This window comes from Thamnophis elegans, chromosome 6 (genome assembly GCF_009769535.1).
Source record: "Thamnophis elegans isolate rThaEle1 chromosome 6, rThaEle1.pri, whole genome shotgun sequence".
In the NCBI taxonomy this organism is placed as follows: Eukaryota; Metazoa; Chordata; class Lepidosauria; order Squamata; family Colubridae; genus Thamnophis; species Thamnophis elegans.
The window spans coordinates 59,642,130-59,659,177 of NC_045546.1; the positions used below are offsets into that span (position 1 = coordinate 59,642,130).

General features: G+C 41.9%; 1 pseudogene; it reads left to right on the plus strand.

Annotated features, from left to right (window-relative positions):
- Positions 1-376: 376 nt before the first annotated feature.
- LOC116510732 lies at positions 377-4,748 on the plus strand (annotated as a pseudogene).
- The last annotated feature ends 12,300 nt before the right edge of the window (positions 4,749-17,048 follow it).

A 17,048-nucleotide genomic window follows, 5' to 3' on the forward strand; every position in this document is an offset into this window, starting at 1 on the left:
TTTGATTTAATGAATTTAATGATTTGATTTGATTTGATTTAATGAATTTATAGGCTGCCCAATCCCGAAGGATACAACTTTCCTCCTGGATACAGGAGCCAGCCGGTCGGTGGTAAATAAGGCAATAGCACCACCTACTGGAAGACAGATGCAAATTCAAGGAGTCTCCGGAAAAATTCTGGGAAGACCGATTCTTAAGCCTGCAATATGTCAACTAGGGAATACTGTTCTGCAACACCAATTCTTATATATGCCAGAGTGCCCTATTCCGCTTTTGGGAAGGAGTTTGTTAACTAAACTAAGAGCAACGGTCACCTTCACACCAGAAGGCAATCAATTAACACTGGACCACCATCCTGAGCATACTTGGAGACTGATGGTGGTACAAGAAATAGCTTCAGGTGATAATAAATGGCAAGAGTTTGAAGTCCCCAGAGATAACCCCCCCAGATGTGTAAAGTACCAAAACCCTGTGGTAATAGAATTGAAGGCATCAGCAGTGCCAGTGAGGATAAAACAGAGGTATTACACTCCGGCAGCCACTGCATCTATTCATGAACTAATTAATAAATATTTGGAAGCTGGCATCATACGACCAATACGGTCACCATGGAACACTCCCATTTTGCCAGTTAAAAAGCCTGATGGTACTTATCCCCCGGTACAGGACTTATGACCAGTGAATGCAGCCACTGTCACCTTACATCAGGTAGTACCAAATCCCTATATCCTGCTCAGCACAATACCACCTACAGCGAAATGGTTCTCAGTACTGGATTTAAAAGATGCATTTTTCACTATCCCAGTACACCCTGCTAGCCAACCATTATTCGCCTTTGAATGGGAACACCCGAATACCAGAAGACGCACCCAATATACTTGGACCTGACTTCCACAGGGCTTTAAGAATACGCCAACTTTATTCAGTACATCCCTGGGTGCTGACCTCCAATATTTCGTCCCACGCCAATAGGGTGATGTCTTATTACAGTATGTAGATGACGTCCTAGTCTCAGGGAAGGACAAGGACAGCTGCTGGGACAATACTAAGGCCCTTCTGTTACTTCTACAAGATGCCGGATACCGTGTGTCTAGAACAAAGGCCCAGTTAGTACAGGAGAAAGTCAAATATTTGGGATACTACATCTCACAAGGCCAAAGATCCTAAGTGAAGAATGAAAAGCTGCTGTTACGCAGATGGCAGCACCCCGAAATAGGAGGCAACTTAGAGGATTTTTAGGAGTTGCTAGTTTTTGTCGACTGTGGATCCCGAACTTTGCAGTAATAGCAGCCCCCTTATATAAGTCAACAAGGGGGGCGAAGGTCGAATCCTTTGTGTGGGAAACAGAACAGGAACAGGCATTTAAAGTGCTTAAAAGTGCCCTTGGCCAAGCTCCAGCTCTAGGCTTACCTGACTTGGATAGACCTTTTAACTTATATGTAGATGTATGCACTCACATAGCAGTAGGAGTCCTGACTCAAATGTTGGGTTCCTGGCAAAGGACGATTGCATACCTTTCCAAGCAGCTAGATGGACCTGCCCAAGGATGGCCACACTGCCTAAAAGTCCTAGCTGGGGTGGCTGCGTTGCTGCAAGAATCTAATAAACTCACCTTTTCCTGTCCCGTGTTGGTCGCACTCACTTCAATCGATCCTTGAAAACAAGGGACACTTGTGGATCAGCAACTCAAGACTTTTTAAGTATCAAGCAATGTTGATTGAAAACCCGCAAGTTAGTCTAACTATGTCAAATCGCCTGAACCCTCTAGAGGCTGAACCCATTATACATGATTGCTTACACACTCTGGAACAGCAGTATTCCTGTAGGCCAGATTTAGTGGACCGTCCCATATCAGAAGCGGACTATAACTGGTTTACAGATGGTTCTAGTTTTATGTTTGAGGGCAAGAGACAGGCTGGTTATGCAGTTGTTAGCTCTGACGAAGTTATAGAAAGTGGCCCTCTAGGCATAGGATGGAGCTCTCAGGTAGCTGAATTGTGGGCACTTATCCGAGCCTTAGAGTTAGCTGACAGCAAAAGGTTGTGGACTGATAGCAAGTATGCCTTCCTGACTTTACACGCTCATGCCGCCCTCTACCAAGAGAGAGGGTATACTGATTCAACGGGAAAGGCAATCCAACATGGACATTTGATCAAACACCTTATTCAAGCGGTGATGCTGCCATCAGAAGTAGCGGTAATACACTGTAAAGGGCATCAAAGGGGCTCAGACCCTATAGCCATCAGTAATAGGAAGGCAGATGCAGAGGCTCACCAAGCCGCGGTCAGACACGAACCAACCCCACACCTTAATGTCTTTGTAGTAATGGATGTAGGCGTCATTCCTACCATGGCAACTCCCACCTACTCAGCCTTGGAAGTTCAAAGGGCAATCCATGATTTCAAAGCTGAATTGAAGGAGGGTGGTATATTCTTCCAGACGGCCGACCATATATACCACACTTGTTAGCATGGACCGTAGTAGAACAGGCCCACCGGACTTTGCATTTAGGTAAATCAGCTCTTGCTGAGGCCATCCTTAGGGAATATTATTTGGATGGTGTCCATGCGTTGACCAACAAGGCCTCCCTGCAATGCACAACGTGCGCTTCTACTAACCCAAGGCAGGGTCCTACCTTGCCCCCAGGGATTCAACCTGTAGGCACCATTCCCATGGACATGGTAACTATGGACTTTACTGACATGCCCCGATGCAAACATTATAAAGCATTATTGGTAATCGTGGACACATTTACCGGATGGCCGGAGGCTTTTCCCACCTCCACTAAACAGGCAAGGGAGGTTGCTAAGGTCTTCCTAAACTCAATCATTCCCCGCTATGGCTGCCCATCTGCTATCTCGTTGGACAATGGTCCAGAGTTTGTCCATAAGACCAATCAGCTATTGGCCAAGGCAATTGGAATACAGTGGAGGTTCCACTGTGCTTTCCACCCCCAGTCTGGAGGAAAAGTTGAAAGGGTTAATCGAACCCTAAAAGACAAACTAACCAAAATATGCATAGAAATCCATTTGAGCTGGGTGGATGCACTACCCTTGGGCCTATACAATATAAGGACAGCCCCTCGTAAGAAGTATCACTTATCCCCATTTGAGATGATGTATGGCAGGGCTCCAATGATTTTAAGAAGAGAAGTTGCAGGATGGCCAGAATTATCCCATAAGGGGGGAATAGGTAATAGGGAATTAATCAAAAAACTACAGGGGTTAAATACGCAACTTGAAGCAATAAAACAATACGCAGGGGCACAAACGCCACCTGTACTTACCACAAAATGTCATCCCTTTAAACCCGGAGATAGAGTGTGGGTAAAACATTGGAAAAATGAACCCCTTAAGGCTAATTGGAAAGGGCCATATATGGTGGTCATGTGTTCTCCCCTTGCAGTGAAAGTGCTGGAGTCTAAATCGTGGATCCACTGGACCAGGCTAAAGGCAGCAACCCAAAGCGACCCGGTCCAGTGGGAAGTGCAATCCACAGATAAACCCCTGGTACTCCAGATCCAATGCAAATAGCAGACCAGGTTACATCATCTAAAAGGACACTGTGCTGAACCTTACCGGCAATAGGTTCCCTGCACACAGTGTTGAAGATGCTCTGCTAGACCACTCCAGAAGCTGGTCTTCTATGCACAGCGAGGAAAAAATGGATTTAAGAACTATAATAACGCTTATAGTAATAGTTTGCAATATGTGGTGGGGGTATGGTGATATATATATTGAAAACCTAGGTGAATGGGGTTCTGGACACAGGGTTCTTTTTAGTGACCTATGGGGAAAATAGATAATGGAATTAACAAGGTACTTAGGATAAATCCTGCATATTGGGAAGATAGATGGCCCCAGCCTTGTGAAGACCTTAGAGGGTTTGATTTGCACATGTCTATCATGTGTATGGAAATGGGATCTGGAACCTCTGAAATATGTAAACAAATAGGAAGGCTATTTAGAGTTGGAATATGCGGACACCTCTAGACTCCCACCGGATTACCTTTGATGGCCATGGATTGTGGCCAACCCCCTTTCTTTGTGATTGGGCGAGTAATTAGTTCTTTTCAGCTAAAGAAAGGGTGGGTGGGGTTGTGTAAAGTACAGAAAAATCTGTCCTTAGTAGCCCTTGCTCTGCATCAATTCCATCATGGGGACCGAAGACGCCAAGAGGTTAAGAGTTTGTACAAGCAGGGACCTGATGACTGCAAACAGTGTGTTACTCAGGCAAGACAGGGTGTGGCTACAGTCACCACCCTAGTCTATCACACCCAGGCCCCGAAAGAATGTAAACCTATGGGAAAAACATGCCAGAAAGATGGGGTCATGTACACTCTGTGTAAGTTAGAGGGAAAAGAGATCTGTTATAAACCTGAAACCCCTGAGAGACTGAATGTCACATTGTATACAGCTTTGGTCAAGTCTATAATGGAAAGATAGAAGGTCTGTATGCATACGTCAATCACACTACTGTCCTGAGACAAGGGAAAGAAAAGATAATGTTGGAGTTCAATGCTTGCACGGCAATCGATCAACAGGCAAACCAGGAAAAGTGGGGTGTGAATCTGATTCGTGGAAAGAAGCATACAAAGGGAATCACAAGTATATGTGTGGGACAGACACGAGCTGGGTCACTGCTAGACATGAAAAATGGCTACCTTGCGCAGGCTCAGTGCGATGTGCAGGATGGGAATATGTTTGTGAATATACTGGAGGTGGATATCGGGGGTGCCCGGGATTAGGTGATTTCACTAAAGAAAAAGATAGCAATCGGGTCAGGTTGGAAATATACAGGAACCATCCGTCCTTAAAGGTTTACGGGTTGGGGATCGATGGAACAGGAATAGATCCCTTAACTTATCTAACTGTGAGGATGGAGAGGGTATATGATGGACAAATTAGGTCCCTGGGCTGGTCAGTATATGACAACCTGAGAAAGATGGAGGAAGACCCGCTCCCAATAAGTGCCAAGGCAAATAACTTATTTGTGGAAATGGCAGAAGTGGCAAAAACACTGACTGTAAAGAACTGTTTTGTGTGTGGGGGTACGAACATGGGAGAACAGTGGCCATGGGAAGCCTTGGAAGCTAGCCCACAGATATTTAATAGTATGTTTAGAGAAGGAAACATCACAGCCAGAACTCGTTTTGCTGGTATTTTCTGGACTCTGTCAACCAACCTAGTGGGAAGGAACTGTTTTATAAGAAACCAGAGTGTACCGGTGAGAGACCTCATATGTTTAGGGCTCTGGGACCAGGAATATAAATTCTGGACATCACCCAATAATGGAACAGAGCCTGAAAAATTTGATACCACCATACTTCATTATCTGGGTAGTAAATCAGAAGTGTGGATTGCCCCAGATAATATGTATTGGATATGTGGCAACCTTGCATATGAGAGATTACCAGGGAATTGGTCAGGATCCTGTATTCTTGGGTGGATCAAGCTCTCCTTCTTCCTATTACCCATCCAGTCCAGGCAGGTACTGGGAGTCCCCATTTATGACCTGGTAGGCCTGAAAAGGCATAAAAGGGACATGGAAACAGCATTTTCCAATTTCCCCTGTAAAGAGTTGGCTGAGTATGAAAAGACTGATGGTTGGGACTCGGAAAGAATAGTCTGTAAGTATTGGTAAGCTACTTGGGCAGAGGATGGGTCATATGGATACCAGACACCTATCTATATGTTAAACAGAATTATCCGATTACAAGCAGTGTTGGATCTGGCTGGTAAAATGTTATATAAGGCCTTAAACATATTATCCGAAGCCACCGACAAACTCAGGATAGCTGTATACCAAAATAGATTGGCCCTGGATTATATCCTGGCTAAGGAGGGAGGTGTGTGTGGAAAATTTAACCTTTCTAATTGTTGTTTACAAATTGATGAAACAGGAAAATTCATTAAACAATTGACCACTGAAATGAGACAACTCACTCATAATGCTGACCAGAAATGGAGTGGATATAAATTTAAAGAGATCTTTAGTGGATGGTTCCCTAAACTGCCTGGTCTGCAAGCTATAGTGGCTCTAATAGGTTTAATCGCCGCAGGTTGTATCATCATCCCATGCATTCTCCCCATCTTCATAAAAACAATAACTAACAGCCTATCATTATTAGCAAAAAGGGAGGCAGTGACACAGGTGATGGCAATGTGGGAATATGAGAGAATAATGGGTACAGAAAATTGTGAAACTCCTCCTGAAAAGGCGGAAGAGTTTCAAAGGGGGGAATAAAAGAGAATTTGACAACTAGACAGATTATTTGGGTATTAAAAGTTTCTTCACCATGTGGAATGGGAAAAAGGAATGATTACCCTTAAGATTAGTTGTTCTGTTTGCTTCACCAAACTAAAACAAATGAAACAGGATATTGGTATCAATACCCCCTGTGGGGAGGTAAATGAGTAATGAATGTCATGTCTCTGTTTTGGGAGATTGTGTACGAGGTCTACATGACACAGGAAGGCCAGGTATTTGGGGATGTGCCAGCCTCTGCCTTACTGCTGCTTTTGGCTGCCATTGAAACGGGGTGGGAGGGCATGGTATTTGGGAGGTAAATCAGTCTGTACTGGAGGATTGTTATTAGGAGTTATTCTGACCATCTCTCTGCGCATGTGGAAGAAGGGAGTTTCCCGCTGAGGCCAACTGTCCAGCATTCCATCCTGATTATTTTCGAAGATGTCTCCCACCTGACAGTTGGGTGAATTATGATTGGACTATGAACTGGGGTACCAAGGGGAGGGGATTGAATCATACATGATATCTATTGCTTTTGCGGCTTTTTACTCAGACTCAGCTTTGCTTTGCTTCTCATCGTTTGTAATCAGTAAAAGTACACTTAATTCTGAAACATGGAGTTGAGTGGTTTCTTTCTTGATTATTAAATGAAGAGGCACCTGACATTAAACTGAGTCTCACCATGCACCCAGCCTGGAGCGAATACCTTCCGAGGGGGGTGCACTCAACGGAAAAAAAAATGTCCTTCCATGGCAGTGACCAAGAGGAGGATATGGCAGCTGCAGCACCATCATTAACGGAAATGTTGGCTGACCTGCAAGTGGAGGAACCTACTGTTCGACCCAGGTGGACTTGGGGAGTGGGACAGAAAGAGGAACCTGAAGAACCAGTAAGTGGAGTCACGATGAGGAGACCCATAAAACCAGCAGCTGATTGGCGTGGACCTGAAGAGGAAGACTTCATGATGTCCCAAGCCATGAAACTTCTCGAAGGAGCGTGGGAAAAATGCCGGGCTCGAAAGAGTAGTGTGGAAAGAGGTCCTGAGGAAGAACTAGAGAAAAGGTACCCATTGCATAGTTTAAGAGATGCTGGGGGGGGGGGGGGCGAAGGAGAATGTGCACAAGAAGACCCAGCACCGACCTCACTCCCTGCAGCTAGAGACATTCCGAGAGCGGGGGGTGCCCCCAGGCGACGCCAAATGGCTAAGGTTCCACCCTTAAGTGTAAAGTATGCTGGATAGCCCAGAGAACTGGGGTTATTTTTAATTCAGGTTTGGAATTATATGCAAATATATGGACCTGACCTGAATTCAGATGAAGCTAAAGTAAGAATAGTATTAATGGCTCTGGAGAAGAAGGCAGCTGAATGGATGGTTGGATTACATAATAGTGATTCCCCTCTCCTAAGAAACTTTAACGGGTTTATGGCAGCCCTGAGAAGACGCTTTGATGACCCTCTCACCGAGCGCTGGGCTAGAATTAAATTTACTACCCTTAGACAGGGCAAAAGGACTGTGCCTGAGTATGTACAGGAATTCCAGGAATTGTCAGCTTATATGAGAGGATGGTCTGAAGAGACCTTATTAGATCGTTTCGCGGATGGCTTGAACAAAGAAGTTTACCAGCACTGTGTAAACAGGAGACTCCCCCGCCGTTTAGAACCTTGGTACAAGGCAGCAGCAGATGTTGAAATTGATTTGGCCAGGCTTCATTACAAGGGAGAAGGAGAAACTGAGGATTCCCCACCTCCCACCAAAAAACCCCTCCCAAAGATGCAAAAAGGGGGAAGGGGAGGATTCACAGGAAAATCTAAACCTCCCGTGTGCTTCCACTGTGAAAAGGAGGGGCATTGTGCTGTAAACTGCAGAGTCAAACTCAGCCACCCCACCCCACCCCCTCACAAGGAGAAAAAGATGGAGAAACCTCCTAGCAGAAGGAAGGAACCAGCTTTGACAGGGGAGGAGCCTTCCCGCTGCTTCCACCTGGCAGAGGGAGAAAACAAAAGTCCCAGCTCATCTGACGACAGTGATTCTGACGAGACTGAATGCTGGGTAAGTTCCCGCTCGGGTCCCATGACTGTCCCAGTTGAACTTAGAGTGCCCTCTTCTGGCACACAAGAGAAAATTCTTGCTCTGTTAGATTCCGGATGCTCGCGTTGCATCATAAGCCCTAGATAGTTGAAAAAATGGGATTAAGGCTAAAAACTCTGAAAATCCCAATTGCATTTTGCCAATTAGATGGATCTTTTGTGGGGGGAAGCCCTGCTCATTTTATTACTGAGCCTGTTGAGATGTGGATGGGAACCCACCAGGAAATGATAAGTTTCATTGTTGCCCCGGGGATGGATCGGCCCCTTATTTTGGGACTACCCTGGCTCCGTAAATGGAATCTGCACATAAATTGTAGGAATGGTTCGTTGCGCATTCGTTCTGCCACACCCCTGGAAGGGCAGGAGAGGGTTCCAGAATCAGATAAAGCGTGCGCCAACCTAGCAGCCAGTGGGCAGGAGACAATTAAAGGGGAGGAAAAATTCCCCAAAGAATACTGGGACCTGAAAGATGTATTCAGTGAGAAATCTTCTGATAAGTTGCCCTCTCACAGACCCACTGATTGCTCCATTGATATTCTGCCTGGGGTAAAACTTCCTAAACCCCAAATTTACTCGATGACCCCTAGAGAAATGGACAAATTGAGAAAATTCATTGACAAAAATTTAAAAAGGGATTTCATTGAGCCAGCTAGGCCTCGAGTGGCAGCTCCAGTCTTATTCAGGGAAAAGAAAGATGGCTCCTTCTGTCTCTGTGTTAATTTTAAGAATCTTAACGGCATTTGCGCCCAAAATCTCTACCCTTTGCCACTAATAAAGGACATGTTGGCCCAGCTGGGGAAAGGAAAAATCTTCACGAAGTTGGATCTGCGGGACACTTACTATCGGGTCAGAATTAAGGAAGGAGACGAATGGAAAACTGCGTTCAATTGCCCTCTTGGCTGTTTCCAGTTTCGTGTTATGCCGTTTGGCCTACAGGGGGCACCAGCTGTTTTCATACAATTAATTAATGAGGTCCTACATGACCATCTTTACAAAGGCGTAACGGTCTATCTAGATGATATCCTTATTTACACGGAAACACATGACGAACACATGAAGCTTTATTCCTTGTTCTAAGATCCCATCCACAAAGTCCTTGGCTAAGCTGTTCATCACGCATATCTATCGTCTACATGGGGTTCTGGACTGCATCATTTCGGATAGGGGGGGTCCAATTCACCTCCTTGTTTTGGAAAGAGTTTCTGAAGTTAATTGGCTCCACCCAGGGGTTGAGCTCCACCCACCACCCTCAGACTAACGGTGCTTATGAAAGGACTAATTCCGTATTGGAACAGTATCTTCATTGTTTCATTAACTACCAGCAAGATAACTGGGTGGAATTATTACCTTATGCTGAGGTAGTGTACAACAATTCTGTGCATAGCAGCACCGGTTTTACACCCTTCAGGGTGGTGTACGGACAGGATTTTGTGCCTATCCCCGAGATCCCTCGCGAGAAACCGCAGGTACTGTCCCTTGCCGAGCGGAGTGACCGCCTTCGGGAGCTGTGGCCTCTGACTTACCGAGCATTGGAAGCTGCTCACAAAGCACACAAGAAACAGGCAGATAAAAAGAGGGCAATGCCGAGGGAATATAAGATTGGAGATCGTGTGTATTTATCCACCAAGTTTCTTCAGACCTCTTAAAAGTCTAAGAAATTGGGTCCCAAATATGTTGGGCCATTTCCCATTGTCAAAGTTATCAACCCTGTTTCCATCCGCCTCCAACTACCTAAATATCTCAACCGGCTCTATCCTGTATTTCATGTTAATCTACTGAAGCCGGAGCGCCTTTCTCCGTTGAGGGCCCCTTCTCCGATCCCTCCTGCCCCGCTTCTGGGTGAGGGTGAGCAACATTTTGAAATTAAGGAAATTTTGGACTCACGAAAACGCTGGAATCGTATTCAGTATCTTGTGGTTTGGAAGCATTTCCCTCCCTCTCATGCTGAGTGGGTTGACAAGTCTCATGTGTGGGCTCCTTGGCTTCTCTGCAACTTCTATTCCGCTTACCCTGACAAGCCCTGACCTCACTTGTTTTTTTATTTTTCCCTCCCTTCTTTCTCTTCTTTGTCATGTTGTTCGTTTGTGTGTCTCTGTTCTTTTTTTTCTGCAGGTGTGAGCCTACTTTTCTGGAGGGAGACCGGGTGTCAGCCTTTGCCTTACTGCTGCTTTCGGCTGCCATTGAAATGGGGTGGGAGGGCATGGTATTTGGGAGGGGAATTAGTCTGTACTGGAGGATTGTTATTAGGAGTTATTCTGACCATCTCTCTGCGCATGTGGAAGAAGGGAGTTTCCCGCCGAGGCCAACTGGCCAGCATTCCAACCTGATGATGATTTTTGAAGACATCCCCCACCTGACAGTTGGGTGAATTATGATTGGACTATGAACTGGGGTACCAAGGGGAGGGGATTGAATCATACATGATATCTATTGCTTTTGCGCCTTTTTACTCAGACTCAGCTTTGCTTTGTTTCTCATTGTTTGTAATCAGTAAAAGTACACTTAATTCTGAAACATGGAGTTGAGTGGTTTCTTTCCTGATTATTAAATAAAGAGGCATCTGGCAGGATGATCGATAAGTTGGCTAAGAGTATAAAAGACTGTAAACAACTGCCCTTGGGGGTTCAGATTTTGCTTGACCAATCGCTCCTGAACCTTTGCGCAAATAAACCTCTCCCTCTGACAAAGAGCTGGTCTTGTCTCATTTTCTGCTACATTACTGTCCTAATAAGTGCATAACTGGGAATTCAGTTTGGCGCAGCTAACTTTATTTTTTAATTCCAAAGGAAACAATAGCACTATAAAAAGGATTTCTCCTCTAGTTTTCATCTTTTTCTCAGTGCTTGAATAATATTTGTTCTTATTATGTATGAAGTTTCAGGGTCAGTTTGAGGTTTTAAAGACTGCATTTGTAAGATTAGGAAATATTCTTAAAAGTAGCTATTCCAAAATTCCAAGAGTTTCATTTTAAAATCAGTAATTTCAACAGAATGGATGGAACCTGGGAACAACAATCCTAAAGTATAAGTGGAGAGAGTCAGGTTCCTCCCTTACTGTGAAGCTGTGAAAAAACTTGTTAAGTTGCTTGCCAAACCTGCTTTGTTAGGAAAATTGGCTTCCTTTGTACCCACTTAGAAGCTACTAAAGAAATAGCTACTCTAGTTTTCTCAGAGAACATTAAGTGGACTGTCTCATCAGAAATAGAAAACATGGGAAAAGACCAAATGGCTCCAAAAAAGTGAGTGTATTCTTAAAATACCCTTTTCTCAAATACTTTGTTGTTCTTCACATTTTTGTGAAAAGTTTACATGTTTTGCTTAACATTTAATAAGGTTGTAATTCACAAAGTAAAATAATATACACACAAAGGTTGTATTTGGCTCAGCATTATTTTGAGACCTTCCCTAGGTTGTCTGCACATGCATGCAGATATACGTCTGCAGGGATTCCTGAAATGCAGAGTAGTTATGCATACTATAATAAAGACTCAACTTGAGAAACCCTGCAGCACTTTGGCCTTCCGGTTGTTTTACTGCTTCAAGGATGGGTGCTTTGTGTGCATGTGCCAGTATTTATGAAGCACATTTTTGTATGATTTGTTCAGTCTATAGTATTTAAATTGTTTATATTTGTGTGTATACTCCCTATTTTGACTAGTTGTTGCCTGTTTGACAGGGACAGATTATTCACTTATGCAGGGATCTGAAAATGCTGTAAGAGCTTAGTTTTAACAATAGTGTATCATGTACCACTGAATCAAAGGCTTTGCAGAAGTCTATGTAAATTGCTTTACCCTGGTTGAGTTGTGTGGTCCACATGTTTTTGCAGTGTAGAAGTTGTAGATTACAGGACAAATTTTTCCTGAAACCAAACTGCTTGTTAGAAAGTAAGTTGTTTGTCTCTAAGTGGAGGGTGATAGATTGGTTTATAATTGATTCCATGAATTTACAGGTGACGCAACACAGTGAGATTGGTCTGTAATTTTTTACTAGGATAGAGTCTCATCTTTTTGAAGTCATTGCTGTTGACAAAGACTGAATTGAAGAACATGTTGGCCTTCATTAGTAATTATTCATAAATACATTAAACAATCAAAAGGACATTACTTCTAGCTCAATGTAGAATCTTTACTAGGTGTTTCAGTTATTTTTACACATGTAAGAACTTCCATTGTATATTGTTCATATCATATTCAGCAGCTAAACGTCAACACTATATTCACACAAAAATCCCACAATTCAAATCTATTCATTTCATCATATTCTTTCAATACATACTTTCTCACATTCATATTTTTTCAATAATCTGCTAAAGATCCAAAATTATACACCCAGCCTTGGAATGCACTGGCCAACTCTTATTATCCTTTATACTTTCAATTACAATTCAGCCAAAAAGATGCATTTAAATTGATCCCTCTTAAGATTAGATATCCATTTCAGCTATGTTTCCCTTTGTATACTACACATTGGCAGCATTTTTCTTTTGTTTTGAAACAAAGTTTTTTACTTTTTGTTACATATATAACTTCTTTTATAAACAGAGCGTTGCCCAGGTTTTCCCCCTTAATATCTTCTTATAATTCATTTTACATCATATTTACATTTCCAATTTAAGCCAGTAATTTTCTTTCCATATTTTCCATCTCAGGTTTAATTTCTTCTTAATAGATAATATCATTATTTGCCCCTCCAAATTAATCAAATTTAATATTTCATTTCCATCTTTAATTTTATTTTACTATAGATAACATATATCCTCAGTTTAATTTTGTAATAAACATTTCACTTAGTTTATTATCCACAATTAGTAGTATTAATCTATTTCCCTCACATCATATTAACTATATGCCATTAACAAAATTAACATATTTCATTTTATTCTACTGGTAAATCCTTTCCCTTCTTTCCCCCTTTCCTAACCATTGTCTCTTGGTCTCTCTGAAACTTCACATTTTTTATAGTCTCTTCTTTCCACCCATTCACCTAGTTTTTGCTTTTTCTTATTTTTTTAATTTCTATATTTTGTTTTCCCATTCTTTTTTCTCCCTTTTGGTTTTATTGTTCTGATAACTTTCCCCATGGTTTTTTCCAATCTTTCCCACTATTTCCACCTTTACTATCTAATTTTCCTTTTTGGGGGGCCATTTCCCTCTTGTCTACTTTTAGTGTGCCACTGTACATCCCAGTGCAATCATCTGTATATTTTTCTTTTTCAGTCCCTCTGTAGTATCTTTTTGTTCTTCATTTGATCTCTTTTCTATCTACTTTTCTCCTCCACCCTAATCTAGGTGCACCCTCTGAATTTCTATTTTTTTCTTTACCCTTTAGTGTTTCTCATGCATTTTTTATCATGCCAAGTAATTCATCATACATCCACAATTCCATAATGCCTGCTTGGCTAATTTAAAAAGTTGTTAAATATTTTTCTGTTCCAAATTCTAAAGTCCAGTTCCAATTTTAGTCCAATCCAATCAACTTTTCAGTATTTTCCAATAGTAACTCAAATACACAACACTGCTCTAAAAACAAACCCTCCTTGATGGTTCTCACAGCTTCAAAGAAATCTTCCAGTTATCTGTTACTGTAGTCAAGGTCAAAATCTGCAGCTGTTCTTTTTTCTGTGTTGTAGTATTCTCACCGCTAGATGTCTCCCTTTCCACAGTACAGTCTTATCAGCTGGCTGCCAGAAGCTGTCAAAGTCTGCTTTAATTCTCAAAAAATAGAAAAAAGGTAGAAAAAGTAATCCCCCCCCCCCCCCCCGGAATTCCCTGGTTGTTTAAATGTTTCCAATTCCAATTTTGGGAACAAAAATCTTCTATGGCTTTCCATTTTAGTCTTCGCTTTTTTTTCCTCCATTTAAGTCCCAAATCTGCTAATTAGCTGCTAGCTCCGCTCCAGGTCTCTTTTTAAATTCAAATTTAAAATTTCTTTATCTTTGGGTTGGTCACTCTCTCACCCAAGTCCAAAGATCTGCTCCAACACTGCTCTTGCTCAAACAGTTGGTCCGCTGCCCTGACTTTGAAGCAGTCATTTCAATATGGCTGCCGCCGCCCCCGTTGTCAGTTTGGAGAACTTTATTTCTGACCTATTGAGGAACTGCTGGTTCCTCTTGGCCTTACGAGATGTTTCTCCTTTTCCCGCATTGCTTCAGAATGGTTCCGAACCTAAAGGTCCCCAGGCAGCTGTTTGTCCGGCTAGATTCTCTCAACATTTATACCTTCCTCTTCCTCATTTTTTTAAAATATTTAGATTTATTTAGATTTTATAAACTTCAATATATCACTAACATTTTCATACAAACATCTAAAATATTCCTTGTAGTATTGTCCCGTTCAGTTCAGTTTAGGCAATTTTATCACCTTTATTCTATTTATTCTGTTGGAGACACTTTGCTTAGCCCACTTCAATCGTCTCCCCAAAAATCTGATCTTTCATCAAAAAATTTTGTCTACCTCATTTAATCTTAACTGTTCCTTGTACTTTGTAATTATTATTCAATATATTTATCTCATTTTTGTTCTCTGCCACATTGCCGAGCATCCTTTTTATATTCCACATTACTGTAACTGCATATGCTTCTATGACAATCTGTAACTCTTTTTATTCAGTTTTAAGCAGATTCTATATCTTGTTTATGTCCACTTTTTCTTTTTATTGGGAAATTACTCTAATAATATTTTACATACAGGACAAGTTCTTGCTTTTCTTTCCACTATTCTCCACAAAATCAGACCAATTGTTTTCCAATCTGCTGTATCATTTTTCATACTTTTATTAATACACCACATATACCATTTTTCTTTTCTTTAACAAATGAAATTTATAAACTCCTCTTACATTCTAAGATCACTCATATACTATGATCATCATCAGAGGGATGATAGATATTGGACCTCAGCTGTCCATTATGGCTCTTCCAAATGATACTTCATGTAACACTTTTTAAGCAAGAGTACACACCGAATAAGTTACAAGGTTCCATTGTTCCCAGGTCACCTGCAACATTTCCTGCTAAATAATGAGTGTTAGTTTGTTTTGCCAGATTTCAGCCAGTATGTCATAAGCATGATTAAAATAGCAGAGTTGGAAGGGACCTTTGAGGTCTTCTATTCCAACCCCCTATACCATTTCAGACAAATAGCTATCCAACATCTTCTTAAAGACTTCCAATGTTGGGGCATTCACAGCTTCTGGAGGCAAGCTATTCCACTGATTAATTGTTTTAACTGTCAGGAAATTTCTCTTCAGTTCTAAGTTGCTTCTCTCCTTGATTAGTTTCCACCCATTGCTTCTTGTTCTACACTCAGGTGCCCTGGAGAATAGTTTGACTCCCTCTTCTTTGTGGCAACCCCTGAGATATTGGAACACTGCTATCATGTCTCCCATAGTCTTTCTTTCTATTAAACTAGACATACCCAGTTCCTGCAACCATTCTTCATATGTTTTAGTCTCCAGTCCCCTAGTCATCTTTGTTGCTCTTCTCTGCACTCTTTCTACAGTCTCCACATCTTTTCCACATCGTGGAGACCAAAACTGAATACAGTATTCCAAGTGTGGCCTTACCAAGGCATTATAAAGTGGTATTAACACTTCACGCGATCTTGATTCTATCCCTGTTTATGCAGCCTAGAACTGTATTGGCTCATCATAATCATCATCATCCTGGCTGTTCTTTTCTGAACTTTTTCTACAGTCTCAACATCTTTTTTATAGTCTGGTGACCAAACCTGGATGCAATAATCTAGGTGTGGTCTTACTAGGGCTTAATAGAGTGGTATTAGTACATCATTTGATCTTGATTGTATCCCCATTAATGCAATTTAGGATTGCATTGGCTTTTTTGGCTGCCACTGCATAGTGTTGGCTCATATTTAGCTGGTTGTCCACTAAGACTCCAAGATCCCTCTCACAGTCACAGCTATTAAGCCTGGTTTCACTCAGTTTATATGTGTACTTTTGGTTTTTCTTACCTAAGTGTAGGACTTAACTTTTTTCTACATTTTGTTAGATAGGGCCCAGTGTCAAGATCTGTCAAGATCTGTTGGTATATTCTGTAACTTGACCAACTAGGAGATACATTATATGCAGTGAACTGACATATAAGTATAAGTATAATCTTTATTGTCATTGTACTTAAATACAACGAAATTGGTTTTAACCTCACTGGTGCAAAATTATAACAGAAATAAAAAAAAGAAAGGAAAAAAAAAACTAGCATGTGCATGGAGTGATTGTGGTTGTATTTAAAAGTCTCACAGCCCAAGGATAGAAACTATCTTTAAACCTGTTTGTTCGGCTGGCTACACTTTGATGTCTTCTGCCTTATGGTAGAAGTGCAAAGAGACACCGACCAGGGTGTGAATCATCTGTGAGTATCTTCCTTACTCTGCTAAAGCAGCAAGATCCGGAGATGTCATCCATTGTGTCAGAGGGTAACCAATGGTTTCTTGTGCTGAATTGATCACTCTCTGTAGTGCCTTCCTGTCCGCAGCTGTTAAACCAGCATACCATACTGTAATACAATATGTGAGGACACTTTATATGGTGGACCGATAGAAAGAGGTCATCAGCCGTTGTTCCACCTGATTTTTTCGCAGGACTCTAAGGAAATGAAGTCTCTGTTGGGCCTTTCCAATCACCATGTAGAATCTATGATGCTGAAATAAAAACAGAAAGGTTGCTATTACAGTAGACTTCTACTCACCTTT